The following is a 19,242-nucleotide window of genomic DNA, read 5'->3' as shown; positions in this document are numbered from 1 at the left end:
AGGAGTAGGTAGAGAATTCATGAACAGGACTCAAACCGCCCGGGAAATATTTCCCAGAGTCAATAACTGGGATCACCTCTTATTAAAAAGTTTCTGCACGTCAAAAGAAATCTCGAGCACAGTGAAAAGAAAACCCACAAACTGGGAAAAAATCTTAGTGAACTGCCCCTCAGACAAAGGACTTCTGTCTAAAACCTATAAAGAATTAAATAAAATCAGACCCCCAAAATTCAAAGACCCAATCCAAAAATGAGCATCTGAGATGAATAAACAATTCTCAGATGAAGAAATACAAATGTCAAATAAATACATGAAGAAATGTTCATCATTACTCATTAGATAAATGCAAATTAAAACCACACTGAGATTCCATTTCACTCCTAAAAACAAGGCCAGGATCAATAAAACCACCAACAACAAATGGAGAGGCTGTGGGGGAAAAGGAACTCTCCTACACTGTTGGGGTAGTGTAGCCTGGTGCAACCATTGTGGAGGTCAGTCTGGAGATTTCTCAGAAAGCTGGGATTGAAAGCCCCATTTGACCCAGCTTTTCCACTTCTATGTATATTCCCAGAAGAACTGAAAGCATCATACCACAGTGATATATGTGCACCCATGTTCATAGCAGCACAATTTGTAATAGAACTTGGAAACAACCTAAGTGTCCATCAACTGAGGAATGGATAAAAAAGTTGTGGTGTTTTTATACAACGGAGTACTACTCAGCTATTAAGAAGGAACACACTGAGATATTTATAAATAAATGGGCGCAGCTTGAGACCATACTCATTAGTGAAATAAATCAAGCTCACATGTATGAATATCAAATAGTTTTTCTAGTGTAAGAAATGATACAAATACAGAAAAGTATGTGGTAATCATGATTCCCCATTATATGGCTTTGAAGTCTTATAAAGTTTTCACTCATTAATTGGAATAGTTTTCTTCTGGGCTGTTTGATATTATTGTCTGGTATGATATGAACAGCTATTTTGAAGAAAATAAAACATCATAATAGCTAGTGCTGAATTAATATCATCTTGTTTTGAAGTCCCAGCAAACTGTTGTTCTTCTGTCTCCATTGGTTTTATCATGTTGTATCTTATTGGGTTTTATTATATGTGATAGTATAAACAAAAATTTTTATAGGCAAAGAAATAATATAGAAACCATCATTTGTTTTCTATTAACTGGTTCTAAATACCCTGTAATACTTTCATCCTCTTGAATGGTTTCACACTGTCTTGATATGTTTAATGCTATAGAATACGAAGTTATACTCAAATATTTCAAGGAAAGAGACACTGTGGTAACTACTATTAAGTCGGGTTATCTTGTGGTGAAACACTATTTTGCTTAAATTGTTTTGTTCTGACTTGTATTGTTATGTTGTTATGTCATCTTTTATCTCAATCTTCCCCCTTTTTCAAAAATTTATTTATATTTTATTATTTTTTAATTATGGGGAAAATTTTTTTTAAAACAGCAGGATATATTATAGTATCTTTTTTGATTTCCTTCCTATTAACTCAGTTTGAAACCTTGTATTGCTCTCACCATCTTGTTTTGACTGATTTTATTGTATTCTGTTCTGTTTGATATTATCAATTTTGAGGGTATAGACAACTCCTTTGAAGGAAATAAGATTCACTATGATGCCCATTCTGGTTTGACTATTGTCTTCTTTTGAAATTCATTAATGTCTCCAGTGTTTGGTTTTATTGGTTTTGTTCTGTACTGTTTTGTTCAATTTTATTATACCTGATGATATAGGCAATTATTTTCAAAGAAGCAAGAGGCATTATGCTAACCATTGTTGATTACCTTTTATTCTGTTTTTACATCATGTACTATGTCCATCCTTTGTTTTGACTGATTGCTTTGTTTTGTCACATTTAGTTTTATTCTCTTCCAAAAAAAAAGTAATAAGAACTGTGGGTGTAATAAAAACCAAAATGTGTAAATGTTATTGTAAAAAGGAGAAGAAAAGAAAGTGCTCTAAAGGACACAACTGCAAGTGTGTTTAAGTATGTAAGACAGATGACCATATTACTAAGTTTTTGTTGGATCATTGACACAAGTTTTTGTAGTCTCACTGTTTGAATGTCCAGTTGTATGCTTAATTTTGTAATTTGATCAACTTTTCTAAGATGACATTATGTAATCTATTAACTAGTGATTTCTTAGTTTTTTTAAAAAATTCTGTATTACTTGTACCCTTTTACTGTTTTATTTTGTTTTTTAAACTAAAAATTAAAAAAAATAAAAGAAATTTGCTTTCTCCTGTTTCTGAAGACTAGAAGTCCAAGATCACCATATTAAGAGGGTTTATTTCTTCTGAAGTTTCCTTCTTTAATTAACGAGTGAACATGTTCTCTCCTAGTCTTCACATTTCATTCCCTTGTCCTAATCTATTCTTCTTACAAGGGTATCTGTCATGTTAGATTAAGGCCCACTTAAACCATCCTGATATGTAGCCCTATCTCTAAAAGCAGTGATTTTCTGAGGTAGGGGTTTAGGATTTCATCATATGAACTTTAAGGAGTAATTTCAATCTATAATACTGGAATTTTTTGTTTGTTTGTTTGTTTGGTACCAGAGATTGAACTCATGACATCATGCTTGCCAGTCAGGCACTTATACTGTTACACTCCCTAACTAGTGCATATTGGCTGGTAATGTTCATTTCCTCTCAAGGAGAGCCAGAACAGGATCTCTTCATAAGCAAATATTGTGAAGACAACATTTTTGTCATGGTGAAAGTATACGAATTGATATTTCATCTTTAAAGACTTCTGAGGAATTCTTTATTTCACATAGCATAAGCTATTAATCATTTAGATTTTTTGCTTGCTCATTTACTCACAATATCCTGTCCTTTTGTCTTTTAAAATTTAGGTGTTCTGTTTAAAGAGTTTTCTGAATCTAGTCTCCTTATCTGCAGGTCTATTAACTGGTAACTATAATCTTAAATCATACCTTATAATGATCACCTTAGAAAATCAATTGCTTATATTCTTAATGGGATCTTGGAATGTTTTGCAGTTCGTGAGTTAAAGAATTCAACCATGACAGTAATTTCAGATAAAATTATGTTTTATCTCATAATTCAGCTGTATTTTTTTTTATTTTTTAAACAATTTTCTTAAACTAAAAGAAATGCTTTTTTGAAAAGAAAAATGTATTAATTTCAGCAATGCAATATTAATAACAGGACATTAACACATTTTTATAATCACTATAAAGCAGTCTTTTTGGTAGGTGTCAAAATATAAAAATTATTTATCACCAATTTTATTTAGCAAGTAGGCCAGACCAATCATTTGTTGTCCAGAATACAGACAAAAGCAAAAACAATATATTATGTAATATATAATATTAAATATTATATATTATATGATATAATTATATAATGTATTATATTACATAATATATTATATAATTTTATATATCATATAATACATACTATATATGGTTTAATGCTTTATTAATTTAATATAAAGGGATAAAGTAAAAATATAAAGACTGTAACACAAATTCTGACATGATGTTGCAATGATGAATGAGGTTCTAGAGATACGATTGGTGTAACTGATCTTAGGAAATACAAAGTGATGTCTTGCCTCTAGTTCTGCAAGTTTGACCCTATGCTCTGCTACTCTGAACTCCCTTTGGGGTCTTGCTCAACACCCATATTATTACCAGTAATTCACTTAGCATGTTACTTTAGGCTCAGAATAAGGATCTTGTACTCCAGCCCTTTGTTAGAGCTTCATTAAGAAAAGCTTCAGATATAATATTTCATCTCTCTAACAATTTAATTGTCACTCACCTTTGGCAAAGATCTTATGCAACATTAGCCCTGATTTCTAGAATGACTTTCTTCAAAGACATCTAGATTGTTTTTTGAACATAAATAGCAAAATGTAAAGTATAATCCAACATTATAGGCCATATATAAATTAAAACAAAACAATTACAGTGGAAGACACTTGCCATTAATCCCCCTCAAAATATTGCCTCCTTGCTTTGAAAAGGTGTATCCCATCATTTTTGCTAGTCTCTGAAACAGTTCTGAAAGCCTTTTTCTGTTTATTTGTTTGTGTGAGACAGTGAGTACAGGCTAGCTTTGAACTCACTCGTAGTCCAGGCTGGTCTCACACTCCTGAGTGCTGGGATTACAGGCACGTACCACCTTAATCAGTTGAAAGTCCTTTCATGTAAGTATCATCAGTTGCTTTGGCATGATTGCCTCAAGATTCTGAACCAGAAAGGGTACCACATCCAGTAAATAAGGTGGGTGAGAACAGACCATGACAATTTTTATTCAGCAGAAATTGTAGTAAATATTTTAAATCCATTCAGGACCTCAAGAGAGATGTGAAAACACCCACTAAAACGGGACTTTCCGATCTGCTCCAAATACTGGCAAGGACGAATAAGTGTGTTCAAAGTAAGGGGGGCCATTTTGAAGGGAATTAAAGACAATGTGTCTTTTACTTGAATAAATATTTTTAAAATGTTTTATTTAAACGTGAGCAGTATTTTTGATCATACTTTGCTAACAATTAATCCTTATAATGCTAGAAATTAAGTAATAACTGGCACCAGATAAACTCGTATCTTAGATCATCCATTTAATAAATTATGAGCAATTAAAATTGTAAAGCAAGGGCTGGGGATTTAGCTCAGTGGCATAAGTGCCTGCCTGGCAAGAGCAAGATAGCGAGTTTGATCCCCAGTACCAAACAAACAAACAAACAAAAAAAAAAAAACCCATATATATATATATATATGATTTAGCATCATAATGGCTGGAAATCAATCAAAAAACAAACGTATTGAAAGCTTCTAATGGTGTCTAGATGAAGAAAAGAAGCAATGAAAACAGAAACTAATGAAAAGAATGTGCCAGTAAGAATAACCATCCCTTGACAAACGTTGGAATTTCTGGAAGTCTTACAATACTCTAAGTCTACAAGTGACTATTACCAAGTATCAAGATTCGTTCCTTGACAGACTTTTTACAGATTCCGTAAGATCATGCTCAGCAAATAATTATGAAGGTATTTAAAACTTAGAGACATAGAGTTGAACATCTGCCAAAAGAGGAGGCTTGGAACCGTTAATTATAAACAATTGCATTCTAAAAGTAGTTAAGAGTTTTTAGCTGTACACTTTTTATTCAAATTTGAAAATTCTACATTTCAAATCTTGTTTTGGTTGAGAGAGCCTACCAAGGTAATTTTTCTATTGATCATCTTCCTATGAAGGAAAGAATCTTAACAGAATAATCCCAAATATGTGGATAATACAATTATGATTAGAGAGATCTACTCAGCAGTGTTGCCTGTGTGACAGTGTAGAATTTTCTCCTCTCAGGTGTCTGTGTCAGCAATTCTGACCCAATCCAAGAGCTTGCAGTCCACTGCTGCCTGCAAGGTTAACAAAATGATTACATATATGCCATGAGCATTACTCTGTCAAGCACCAGGCTTTCTTTATGGATACTTTGGAAATTACCATAAATTTGTAATGTAGATGTTGTCTAATTTTTCAGTGGAAAACACTTCATGTTTAAATAGGACTTGCAAATTGGCCAAGGTCACACTGACAGCAGTGGTATATGCGGGCCTGACTAACTCCTAAATTCTGTGCTGAAGAATCATATCATGTCCTACAGACTCCCTGCAACTACTGCTAGATTATTTCAGTGATTAAAAATGCCTACAGCATAAAACGCCAAATGTAAAGGCAATAATGAAGTTTAGATTTTTTTTTTCTTTTTCACTAATACATCTTTTCTTCTGTTGTTTTCATCCATTTTTTTTTTTAAACAGACTTTTGGAACTAAAGAACTTTTACAGCCTTAAAAATTTGATACATTTTTATAAAATTATATTTCTTTTTTTGTTTCCATGTTAAGCATTCTTAGTTTTTCAAGCATCTTCCTGTTGCAAATTATATTTTACCTTGGTGTTAACCAGCTCAATTGCATGAAAACCTTTCTTAAGTGTGCTGTCCAGATAGGACAATCTTTTGGGTAAACTCTGGATTACTGAAGAAGTACACAAAGCTCATGATTCTCTCAGTATAAATTTTTAGACTTGTCCAATTATTCAAGGAAACCAAAGCATGCCCTCGATTTTGGTCAGATATGACAATCATGGATCTTTTGAATATATTTTATATCAAAATATCATATATTTACACATTTATATTTGAAAATGACATTTCCTCTACTAGTAGTAATAAAAATCTCAGACTTTTAACTTTAAATCCATATTTGTATTGCTGCTTCAGTCTATTGAGAGTTCTTAAATCTTCATTGTGCCTAACCTGTGAGCGATTGCTTCTCATTCTGAGATATTCAAGCATCCATGGAAGCCTTCTGAATATTCATATAAATTATTGACAAAATAATGTTGATTTTGACTAATGAAAACACAAGAGAATGAAACAATTATTATCTTAGGGAAGACTGAGTGCTTTTTATATTGCTTTTGTTAGCAGTATGTTAGAACAGTAAGTGTGCATTTTCATTCAGCCTTCAAAATATCAGTGTGGCAGGTCCTATTTTTTTCCTGTTTTTTTTTTAATTGACATGAAATTCAACAAAAACAACCATTTTAAAAGTGTACAGTTCATGTCCTGTAATGCAATCACAACATTGTACACCCATCAACCCTCTCAAATTTCAAAACTATTTTATCACCTCAGAAGAATACCTCATATCCTTAAACTATCATTCCTCAACCTCTCTTCCATTGTTTTCTAGAAATCACTAATTTTATTTCTCTTTTTATGCATTTGCCTACTCTGAATATTTTGTAATATTCAGAAAATAAAGGAATGTAAAAAATAAAAGGAATGTAAAATATTTGTCATCTTGTTTTAAGTTTCTTTTAAGTGGGTTAGCTTTGGAGGTTATTCCAAGGTTTAATGTACATAATCCCTTTTTAGGTAAAATTCTGTTGCATGTATATTTATTTATGATTTATAATTGAGCTGAAGAACATGTTTATCATAAATAATGCTGTAATATACATTTTGATGCAAATTTCTGTGTGAATTTCTGTGTTTATCTTCATTTCTCTTGTAAATATGTCTAGGAGTAAAATTCCTGTAATGGATAGCAATTATATTTACCATTTCAAGGAAGTGGTAGATTGCTTTCCATAGTGGTCATGCAATTTTACATTCTCAATAGTGATATATAACACTTCCAATTTTAGCAAATCTTTGCCAACATTCTTTTTTTCTGTTTTTCTCTACATCTATTCCAAAATTTATTTTTATTCTAGTAGGTAAAAAGCAAGTTTTCCCTGGGACTTGACTTGCATTTCCTCAAAAAACAATGAAGTTGAACACATTTTCATATACCTTTATGTTTATTATCTTTGGGGAACTTCAAGTTCATTTTCCATTTTTTGTTTGAGTTACTTATTTTTTTGTTGTTGTTGTTCCAGGCATTAAATCCTTACTAGATATTCCAAATATTTTTTCTACTTAATAGGGTTTCATTTAGCTTTAAAAAAAAAAAAAAAAAATATATATATATATATATATATATATATATATATATATATAGTTCTTTTATAGGGAGCCAATGAAGCAGGAAATTGAGCACTCGTGCAGAGCTGCAGCATGGCTCTGCATGGCCAATGCAAGAACAAAGAGATAACCCAAAGAGCAAGATAAGACCACAGCTGAGGACACCTGGCTCTAACCCCCATTAGCAAGATGGAGACTGTAGCTGCAAGTATCTCACTCTTACTATTTCCTACCACAAATGTTACCTTGGATATAAGACAGTTCTTTTAAATTAGCATAAAATACCACTTGGATAAGTCACTGAGGTGACTCTCCAGGTTCTGCTCAGATCCCACCCCTTCCTCGGTCTTCTACCTCCTTTTTTTTTTTTTTTTTTTTTTGTGAAGACCTAATAAATCTGGGCCACCCAGAGAAGCTCTTTGTCCAAGCTGCCAGAGTCTTAAACTCTGATAGATGGTTTTGATCCTTCTGGAGCCCTAAAATCATACACTTGTCTTATTTATCTAAGCTTTCACTGTACACTCTTTTTGTGAGACTGCAATCCTGACCAAGTCCTTGATATTCTTTGACAATGAAAAACTTTCAGTTTTTATGAGGCACAATTTTTTTGTCATTTCTGTTCTGGTGTTAAAAACTAAGGATTTATTGTCAAATCTGAGGCTTTGAATAGCTATGCCTATTTTATAGATTATTCCATGTTTTTAATACATTTAATTATTATCCATGGCATGAGGAAGAGTCAAACTTCATTCTTGAGGATTCGGTTGTAGAGCAATTGTCTGCCAGCCGAGAGGCATGTGTTAATTTCCTGGATTCCTATACAAAACAAAACAAAACAAAACAAAAACAAAAATCCTTCATTCTTTGGCATGGATGTATTCTATTCTTCCAGCACCATTTTTCCAGAAGAGTGCACTGTATGAATAGAGTATTATTTATATTTTTGTCAAAATCAGTCATAAATTTCCACTTATTCTGGAGTATAAATTGTGACCAATAGACTTAAATATTTATCCTATGCCAGGACTACAACGTTTTTATTATTGTAAATTTGTAACAAGTTTTGAAATTTAAAATGATGAGCCTTTCAACTTTGGTTTTTCCTTTTTCAATATTACATTGGCAATCTGTGACTCTTTTGATTCCATGTTTTCAATACAGTTAGCACATTTGGAATTTCTGCAAAAATGATTATTGGAATTTTAATAGGGATTGTGTTGATTTCATAGATTATTTTAGAGTATCATTGTGATTTTAATAGTTTCAATCCATTAACGTGCAATATAATGTGGAATAATACTTCTTTCAACTAGGCAATCCCTAAGTTATTTACACTTTTTGTAGTTTTCTGTGTACAAATATTTAATTTCCTTAAACTTTTTCCTAGTTGCTTTATTTCTTTGAATGCTGTTTTACAGATAATTACCTTAGAGTCACTATTGTGTTATTTATTCCTATTCTGTAGAAACACACCTTATTGTACACCCTTTAATTATGTACATTTTTATTAACTCTAGTACACTATAATCTTTTATATTTTAGTTTGACTTTGCATGATTTATTTACTTGTACTCAAAGGTGATTTGAAAATATCAAATGTAAAGTTCCAGAAATAATTCATGTGTTAAATGCCATCTTTATAGTATATTGCTATAATTATTCTACTTTATTATTCATTGTTAATTTTATGTACCTAATTTATAAATTAAACTTTATCATGAATGTATATTTATTAAAACATTCTGATACTTTATAAATTTTAGACACTCACTGGAAGTCTTGTCATTAACCCTGTGGATGGAGAAGAGGGGTACCATAATAATCTGGTGAATACTTTGGGATTTTTCTCAGTGAAGAATAATGGTGCCGCAAATAGAGACACCTTATAGTCTTTTCTCATCTAAATCTCTCTCTGTCTCTCACTCTGCCTGTTTCTCTCTCTCTCTCTCTCTCTCTCTCTCTCTCTCTCTCTCTCTCTCTTTCTCCCATTTCTGCCTCCCTCACTCTCTCTCTATTCCCTTTGCTCTTGTCCCTCTGAGCTCTGGCTGAGTATTCCATCACAGTGTTGAATAACAGTGGCAAAAACAACTTATTGTCTTGTTTGATTATAGAGGTTAAGATGTTTGCTTTTCAGCACTGACTATGATATCATTTGTGGATTTTTCCTTAATATCAGTTTTTTCATGTGAATATTACTGTTGTTAGAAAATTTTCTTCCATGCTTCATTTGTTGATTGCTTTTATTATGAAAGCCTTAAAATTTTTAAGATTTTTTCCTATGTCTATTTTTAAATATAATTATATAGTATATTACTTAACTTTATTATAATTATATGGTATATGACATCAGATTTTCTTATGTTGAAACATGTTTACTTTGCTTGGACAAGTACAATTTGGAGTTTCATCATCCTAATATGAATGGTATATTAGAATTTTGTTTGGAAATTTGGAGTCAATACCATCAGAGGTATTAGTCTGCAGTTTTCTTCTATATCAGTGACTATCTTTGCTGTTAAGATTATGTATTTAAATGATTGTGAAAAGTCCTCAGTGCAGCCATCTGGTTTTGGACTTTTCTTTGTTAATGGTTTAGGATTATTAATTCAATCTCTTGTTATATCCCTGTTTAGATTTTCATTATCTTCTTTAGTCAGATTAACAATTGGAAAACTCTAGGAATTTTCCCATTTTATCTTTATTTCTAAATTTGTTTTTGGTCTCAGTTACTTTCTCAGTGTGGAAAAAAATACCAGATATACACACGTTTAAGGAAAAATAGTTTATTTTAGCTCACAATTTGTAAAGATTTCAGTCCACCTTTGACTGGCTGCAATATACTGTTGACTGTTAGACTGGGCCTAGCAGGAGACCAAAATCCATCTGAGCAAACATTAAATTCCACAGTTGCATGTTTACCACCTGGGGTAATCTGTGGCAAGATGTGAATTCCAAACAGCTTGGGTGATTCTTCCCCCCACTGCATCTGCTGGTGTCGTTACTTTTCATGGCCTCTCTCTCTGGTCAGCTTTGTCATCTGTTTACAACTTTCCTCAGATAATCTAGGATCCTAGATTTTCTAACCTTCTGGCATCTGCACATTCTTCATCACACCTACAGTTTTATTATCTGCCCTCTCAGGTGCATATTGTCTAGCCTATTTGGCTTTCTTCTGAAATCTGGGTGGAATCCTTCCTGATCCTATGACTCTGGGATTCTGCATGTCCCTAAAGCAAGCACACTGTGGAACACACCAATGTCTGCTGCCATCTGGATCAGTAGCCATGCTTTCATCTCTCTGTTGTAAGTGCTAATTGCCTTGATTCCTGTGTGTTATGAACACAGTCCAAAGGAACAAATTCTCTAGTTCATCATTCTTCTAGAATGTGCCTCACTGTGACTCTCTTCTCATGGCAATGTCTTTCATTTTTGCAATTTTGAGGTTAAAAAGGTGCAATCCTACTGGTTTTTGTGCTTCCATCAGACCGTCTTTTCTATTGTTATGCTAAAAATATTGGGCTTTTCATATCTAATCTTTTCAGTAACCAAATTGTCCTCTGCTGTATCTTTGTAGGCCATAACTGTACCAAAGCATTCTTTCTAGCTAAATTCAAAACCTTTAAATTCATTCTGCTGGGATATTTGCTCTTGATTCCCAATGTATAGTTGGTTAACAGCCTCCAACAGTAGCCGTGTCATTGCCTCACATTAGACTGCCTTAAAATTTCTTCCACAAGGTTTGTTAATGCACTGCTCTTAATCTAAGTCTCCTACAATATCTCTGTATGATAGTAAAATGCAGATAAATTTTCTGCTAAAGCATAGCACATATGTCTTGAAATCCAAATGACAATAAAAGTCTTATTCTTAACTGAAACCTCCTGAGCCTGGTTTTTACTGGCTGCATTTCTATCAGCATTGTGTGCTTCTCAACTCTAATCATAACCCCTCATTAAATTTGGCATGCAGTATTCCAGAGTTATATCTTTTATCTATAAACATTTCCAAACTCTTCTTGCAAGCCACTTCCAAAGGCTTCTGAACCACATGGTCAGGGGCAGTCACAGCAATGATCCCATTACTGTCAGAATGAAAATCTATCTGAGTTATATTATTGTTGCTGGAACAAAATAGGCTCAAGATTTATTATAGTTCAGTTTTCAGGAATTTCAATCCAGTGGCAGGGGCATGGCAGAGGAGAAATAGTTCATGATATTGAAGACTAGAAGAAGTAAGATTTTCTTCTTTCACTTTTCCATCCAAGCTCAAGCATGTTGGTCGGTACCACCTACACACGGAGTCACACTCAGACTGATTCCAAATCATTCAGTGGATTACACATGCATTACCCAGTCATTCTCAAAATCGTCACCAATTAATGCATGAGGCTTTGGAATGACATGTAGATATGAGCTATAACATTGCTTTATAATTTATATCTACTATGTTTATATCTGGTATGTTCTGCAAAAGCACACAGATTACAGGTTTCATCATTTGCTGGTGGAATTGTAAGGTAGTAGTGGAAACTCTAGGAATTGGGATCTAATGCAAGGAAGTTAGAACACTTGACATACAGCCTTGAAGGGGATAGTGAATACTAGTCGCTCCCATTTCTCTTTGCTTGCATCGAGGTGAAAACACTTCTGCCACATGCACCAACCATGATACATTATCATGGACCCAAAGCAGTAGTGCGCGGCACCATACTTCAGTGGTCTTAAACTGTGAACAATACTAAGCAGTTTCCTTTGCTATTAAGACTTTCTCAGGTATTTTGTCAGTGCAATAGTAAATTAACACAGTGGGTTTTCAATTTCTAAAAGATTGGAAATGAGGATCTTTTTTGATTTTTACTTTAGTGATTTTCCTTTAGTAATTTTCATCTATCTATCTATCTATCTATCTATCTATTTATCTTCCTTAAGTTTGGTAAGAATTTGTCAATTTCATCGACTTCTGAAGAATCTACTTCTGTTTTTATATGAGATATCGGTGCTGATATATATCTTTTCCACAGAAAGATAGGGAAAAATCAAGCATAACTTTTGGATCCTTATTCGATAAATTAACATTTGGAGAATATCAATTTTGCAACTATAAAATCTGAGTCAATTACTTCAATTACTAGTATAACATCTTTGTTCCTTTGTAAGTAGTGATTTTCTTCTCCTTTAAGTCCCCATCAGGATCTTTACAACTGTCAATAGTTTGGAAGATTGTTATACATGTTAACGAAGCTGAGATATTATAATTAGGTGTGCATTGTTATTGAGGAAAGGCCTTAGAGTTTGATGGTGTCAGGTAGAAAGTATAAAAACTGTAGCTTTTGTTAGATCTCTCTAGTAATTTAGTTAAAATAATATTGTTCTCTTGGATTCCTCTCCTTTGCCAGAGATAGATAAAAGCACACTGAATATCTACAAGGTTATAAAACACAAAGAAAAGAACACTCAAACACTTCAAAGAGGATATAAACAATAAACCAAGCCAGCTGGTAAAGCAAATGAGAAGTTGTACAGATGCATATTTGTTGGTTTCATTCCAACATAAGTTCTATTTTGCTATCTTAGGTCTTTGGATGTTGAATGTCTTCCTGCTGTCACTCTGAAATGGAGATGGACAATCTAGCAAACTCACTTGCTTTTATCTACAAAGCAAATAAAATTAGAAACAAACCAAAACAAAGAATCATGCTAAAATACGTAGTTTTCATTTCAATCGAACTCTGTTATTCTGGTATCCACTGGGGCATATATGTTGAATTTCTGAAGAGTATATTTTTCTGATACATTATCCATAAGATCTGTAAATAAATTTGTAGTTTTAGAACACTTCCAAATCATAAGTACACTGAAAAGAATTATATTCTCTATCTTTTGTGACAAAATATGTCTGATTTTAAGTTTTGATTATTGCTAGTTACAATTTTACAGACTTTTAGAAGTTAAATATTTCTAATTTGTTCACTGAATTTATTTTCTCAAAACAAATTTTAAAAAAAGTAGAGTGCTCACTTTTTATTTTTCTTGTGTGTTGCTTCCTGTTTGATTTGTTGCCTTTAACTGTCCACGAATATATCCAGTGAAATAAGAAAATAAATCAAAATAACACTTCTAAACTATAAAGACTTTAAAAATCATTCTAAGAAAGAAAATTTTTAAGAGATAGTAGAGATAATATCACCTTGTTTGCTCAGGCCGGTTTTAAGCTCCTGGGCTCCAGTAATTGTCCTAATTTAGCATGCTGCATTAGTCTCCCATAGTAGCTGGGACTACGATGCGTGTCACTTTCAATTTGAGAGAAAGTTTGGAGTTTTTTTTTTCTTTTTCATGTCATTCTGTGTGTGTGTGTATGTGTGTGTGTGTGTGATGAAGATTGAACATAAGCACTTACGCATACTAAGGAAGGGTTTCTATTACAGAAATACATCCCTAAAGTCAGAAATTTTAGAAAAGGAAAGAGACATATTGAATAATAAGTCAAATTTATTAAGTTCACACATGAAAAAACTCAAGTATCAAAGCGCTAAGACTTGGTCAACTCAGCTAAAGTTTCAATGGCTTAGAGAAATTTTATAAAATGGATTTTAGGGTTCCCAGACAAGATAAGTTTCTTTATCTTTAATTGACATTAGTTTTCATTAAGAGAGTTAATTTTGACATTCATAACTCTTAAAAACTCTTAAGACAAGTTAATTCCTCTACATGTATCCTACTTTCCCTGAAATACAATGACTTACTTTTATTATGAATTAATAACCATATAATGCACTCTATCATTTCTGATCTGCTCACTTCCAAAGAGAATATAATTGATTATATTGAATATACATATAATAAAATAGAAAACTTATAAATTATGAAAAATAATAGACAATCCATTTTGCAAAGACAAAATGTAGAAATAATTAAGGTAGAATAAATTAATCTTTTGGAGGTTATTTGAAGAAAATTTCAATATGATATTCCTGAGCTTCAAGGAGGAAACAAGAAATAAAATGAGACTTAATTTGTCATAAGGAGTCTGTCTCCTCTTACTTTGTATGAAAAAGTTTTTTCACCACTTTATGATTTTTTTATCCTTTTTACATAAATTTTATGAGAACTGTATCAATTAATCATAAATAAAAGATAATAATTAGCATATGGCACATTGTCTTTTTTAGACATTTTATTATTTTATTGCTAACTTATATTTTAATATATAATATAGACCATTTTCTTTTATAGAGCCTGTATGTATAATCTCAAAATCAAACTATCATATATAATCTGTGAACAATTTTGAAAGGAGATGTGAGGACACGATATTTATTTATAGCTCTTTGATGCTATATGCTGATAATGTTAGGATACAGGTATCAAGGCATAATTAAGATATAGGTATCAAAGAATAATTATATTGCATAATACAAAAGACTGAATAAAATACAGTGTTTCCATGAACAAAAGACAATTTTCCATCTTAACATACTGTAAAATTATTTAGCTCTTTAAAAGAAAGAAGAAACTTTTTCATTAAGAGTTTATTTGCAAATTTCTCTGAGTTAGCACATCAGATCAATTATTGCAAAATGGAGGAAATGACTTCTTATAATCTTTTGTACAACAAAAATATGTTCACACATTTTTTCCAGAAATTTAAAACCAATTGGCATTGTTGACACAAAATGAAGGATATTAAGGCTATTTTTTTTTTGTCTTTTTCATTTTTATCGGTACCAGGGATCAAACTCACAACTGCCTGCTTGCAAGGCAGGCCCTTATGCCGCTGAGCTAAATCCCCAGCCCCTATTAAGGCTATTTTTAAAATTGTCATTCCAGAAAAAGTTTATGGTTTCAGGATTCCAATTACCCAAAACATTTGGAGGAGCTAAACTCTTTGCCAGTCCTTCACCTTTTCTTTTTTTAATTGCATGTTTATCATGCAATTAAACCTTCCTTAGTATGCTAGGAAGTTTTCACTCTCATTTCTTTGCTAAATATTTTATAGTTTCTCTCTTTCCATTTTATTACTCTGTTCTTGAAATGCAACCTCTTCATTACTCCCACCACTAGCAGAACTGCTTTCCTACAGATCTCTGAGACTGTCGTATAGAAGACCTTTTGCTAAAATGCAATTCTTTCCTTGATTATGTTGATTCTCTATTCTCTGATAGATTTGCTTTGGTTTTCTTGATACTTCTATCAACTCTTCTCTGTCTCAATTAATGATTTTACTTTTTACTTTTGCCTTTCTGTTATGGATGCTCACATTCTTATTTCTTTATACCTGAGATTTTAGCTTAGCAGTATTTAAAAATTCATCCAAGTCTATATCTCCTTTTGATGATATCTAAATGTAGAATCCATTCATAAGTCGCTACTTTTTCTTTGCTTCTAGTCTTAGCAGTTTACAAGTCCACATAAGGAGCCCACATACACATTCATTCATCAAAAAATTATCTCTGTACTTCTGAAACAAACACTCCCTTTCAATTCCTCAATTTCAGCCAGATGTAAGAAGATGATCAACTTTGTATACTGAGAAAGCCTAGGCTACGATTTTTTCTTCATATCCTATATAAATCCAAATGAATTGTCATCAGTTCATCCCAAATGTATCTGATAGAAGAAAATTCATGCTAACTGTAATAGACCTAATTGTCAATTTGTTGATTAGAGAATACTGAAGATGAGATCAGATAGCAGGGGTGTTTTAACCATGGATTCATTAATATATCCAAAATTTCATAGCTGAATCTGTGGTATGAGTCAAGGCGTATTTTGAGTTGGATCTCAGGGAATATAACCTTAGAAGGTATATGGCTTCTAGGTGATCTTACCCTGTGATTTATTCTTCCCAGGATACCATGAAGTGAGCAGCTTTGTTATACTATACCTTTCTGCATGATGTTTCTTCCTTGCAGCCAGATAATCACAGCCTGAATAGTTTGAAATTATGAGCTAAAATAAATGTCTTCTCCTGAAATGTGGTTGTTAGGTATTTTTCCCACTGAAATTAAAGTTGCTCATACAGGCAATTGCTACGGACAGTGGTTTGATTCCTGTAATAACATCAGACGACATGCTTAGGAAGATTTGAAACTGTGTGGAATAGTTTGGCACATTCGGCAAAGAGGGCTAGAAGATCACTAAAATGATGCAAGTAAAGTATGAAGTATGATCCTGTTTGGAGCTTGAGATGCTGATAGGAATATAGAGAGTAGAGAATAAGTTCATGAGATCTCATCTGCAAATGAAGATTATATTGGGAATTAGATTAAAGGCCAAACATATTACACTGTGGCCAGACATTTGTCAAACCATGCTGTGTCCTGAAAGAAACTGTAATTAATGTGTATGGATTAATTTACCAGATTGATGAAATTTCAAGGCAGCCAAATAGCTAGTTTTTCACACAGGCATTTGTGACTGTTTTTACTCAGTGACTTTTTACTTTGTGACTTTTATGATCAGAATCAGGAGCAGAAACCAAAAAGGAGGGATTAGAAAATTTTAAACTTGGGACTAAAACAACCAGTAAAAAGATGGAGGAAAAGGAATTACAGCTGCTTAAGAAATTAGCACCATCAAAAAGATGAAAGGTACTTTCAATTTAGTGCAAGGAGAAAGATATTTTGAGTACATCTCAGGGATCTTTGAGATCCTACCCATCACAGATTCAGGGTACAAATGTGCAAACCATTCATTTGAAAAAAGAGTTCATATATATATATAGCTGTGATGTGATGTTTTTAATACTTCTGGGAAGATACCCAGGAAGAAATAGCGAGGTCAAATGGGGCCTCTACTCCTAACTTTGTAAGGAAGCTCCACACTGATTTCCACAGTGGTTGCATCAGTCTAAACTCCCAACAACAGTTGACAAGGGCCTCTTTTCCCCCTACAGTCCCTCCATCATTTGTTATTAGTTGAATTTTTGATAATAGCTATCTTTCTGGGTTGAGATGGAATCTCTGCATTGTTTTAATTTGCATTTCTCAAATGACCATTGGTGTTGAACATTTTTTCAAATATTTATTTGCCATTTGTATTCCTTTATCTGAGAAATGTGCGTTTATCTCAGATACACATTTTTGGACTATGATTTTGAATTTTAAGGGTCTTACTTTTTTCCATTCTTTTTTTTTTTTTTTTTTAAATCGGTGCCAGGGATCAAACTCATGACTGCGCACTTGCAAGATAGGCGCCCGTGCCGCTGAGCTAAATTCCCAGCCCCTTTTTCCATTCTTTATGTATTCAATATATAAGCCTTTTGTCTGAGGGACAACTATCTATAATGTTTCCCACTGTGTAGGTTGTCTTTTTACTCTGTTGATGATTTATTTTGCTATTAAAAATCTTTTTAATGAGGTGAGATCATATCTGTTTATTCTTTGTACAATTTACCTTGCAGGCTGTGTTTTGATCATGAGGACTCTAACCTACACTTCTGTATTTTAAGGTTTCTACCTACTTTCTCTTTGAGGAAATTAAGTATTTTCATTTTAGTATGAGGTTCTCTCATCCACTTTGCCTTTTGTTTAGTGCATGTTATAGACTCCTTTTTATTTTAGTCTTCTGCAACCACACAATCATTTGACTTGTATACAGTATCTGGAATCACAGGATTCAGTGTTTTCTACATTATGTTGGATGCACATCATTCTTTTCTATTCAAATGTTTAATCTGTAACATTGTATGTTGGGTGTAAGTATTTAAGAATTATTAGTTGTTACTGACCATTAGTTGGTTCTGGGAGGAGCAATATATACTAATCATGACAAGTAACAAATAAATTGCTTTGGCTGGAACAGGTAGTAGATCATGAGATAATTGACACCTGCAAGTTCTAGCTTTTGCCTTGAGAACTAAAGAAAAATTATGCATAAAATTTTCATGTCAAAATGCATGGAGTGCTGAATTTGATGAATGTCAAAGCAGTTGAGCATCAAGATATGACTATAACTTGCTTTGTAATTTTATAAATATTCACAGCTACATATTTGGCTTGAATCTTGGTAGAGACTTTGACTTTTCCTTTTAAGAAATGCTGGAGTTGTTTAGACTTTGCAGGAATTGATGAGTGAATTTTCAGTTTAAACAGACTAATCACATAATGTAAGGTGAAATTAAGACATTAGTATCTGTATTTGGAGATGAAATATGGTTTAAGGATATGCATTTGAGTTCAGTTTAATTGTGAAGATGGCTGAAGTCAACAGTTGGAGAGGTGATTGGATCACAGGAATTCTGTATTTATCAGTGGTTCTATCCACTAATAGCGATAGTGGAATATGCAGTCAGGAAATGAGGCACAGATGGAAGTGAGTCACTCTAATTTTCCTTCAGAAGGTTTATCTCTCACTGACGTTCTGTGATCTGCTTTCTGATTTCCATGAAATATCCAGCTTTAGTGCCTTATGCCTTTCTACCATGACATTCCTGTATGTAAACCCTTTGATTGTGGCCTAAATCCTCTGAAAATATGGTCCAAATAAACTCTCTTTCTTAAATTGTAGGTATCAAGTATTCTGTCCTAATGACAAAAAAATGACTACTATAAAAAAAATAGCCAAATCGTACTAGAACATAGAACTCACTTCTAAAAAGTAGTAAAAACTAGTTTACTAATTTCCTAGTTACACAGCCCTTTATTGCACTTAATTATGTCTCTATTCATATTCTCTGGAAGTATTTTTT

Source organism: Cavia porcellus, unplaced genomic scaffold, assembly GCF_034190915.1.
Source record: "Cavia porcellus strain 051 isolate PalLab524CR breed Dunkin Hartley unplaced genomic scaffold, mCavPor4.1 scaffold_5, whole genome shotgun sequence".
In the NCBI taxonomy this organism is placed as follows: Eukaryota; Metazoa; Chordata; class Mammalia; order Rodentia; family Caviidae; genus Cavia; species Cavia porcellus.
The sequence above is the reverse complement of the archived record's forward strand: the minus strand, read 5'-3'. Positions refer to the sequence as shown.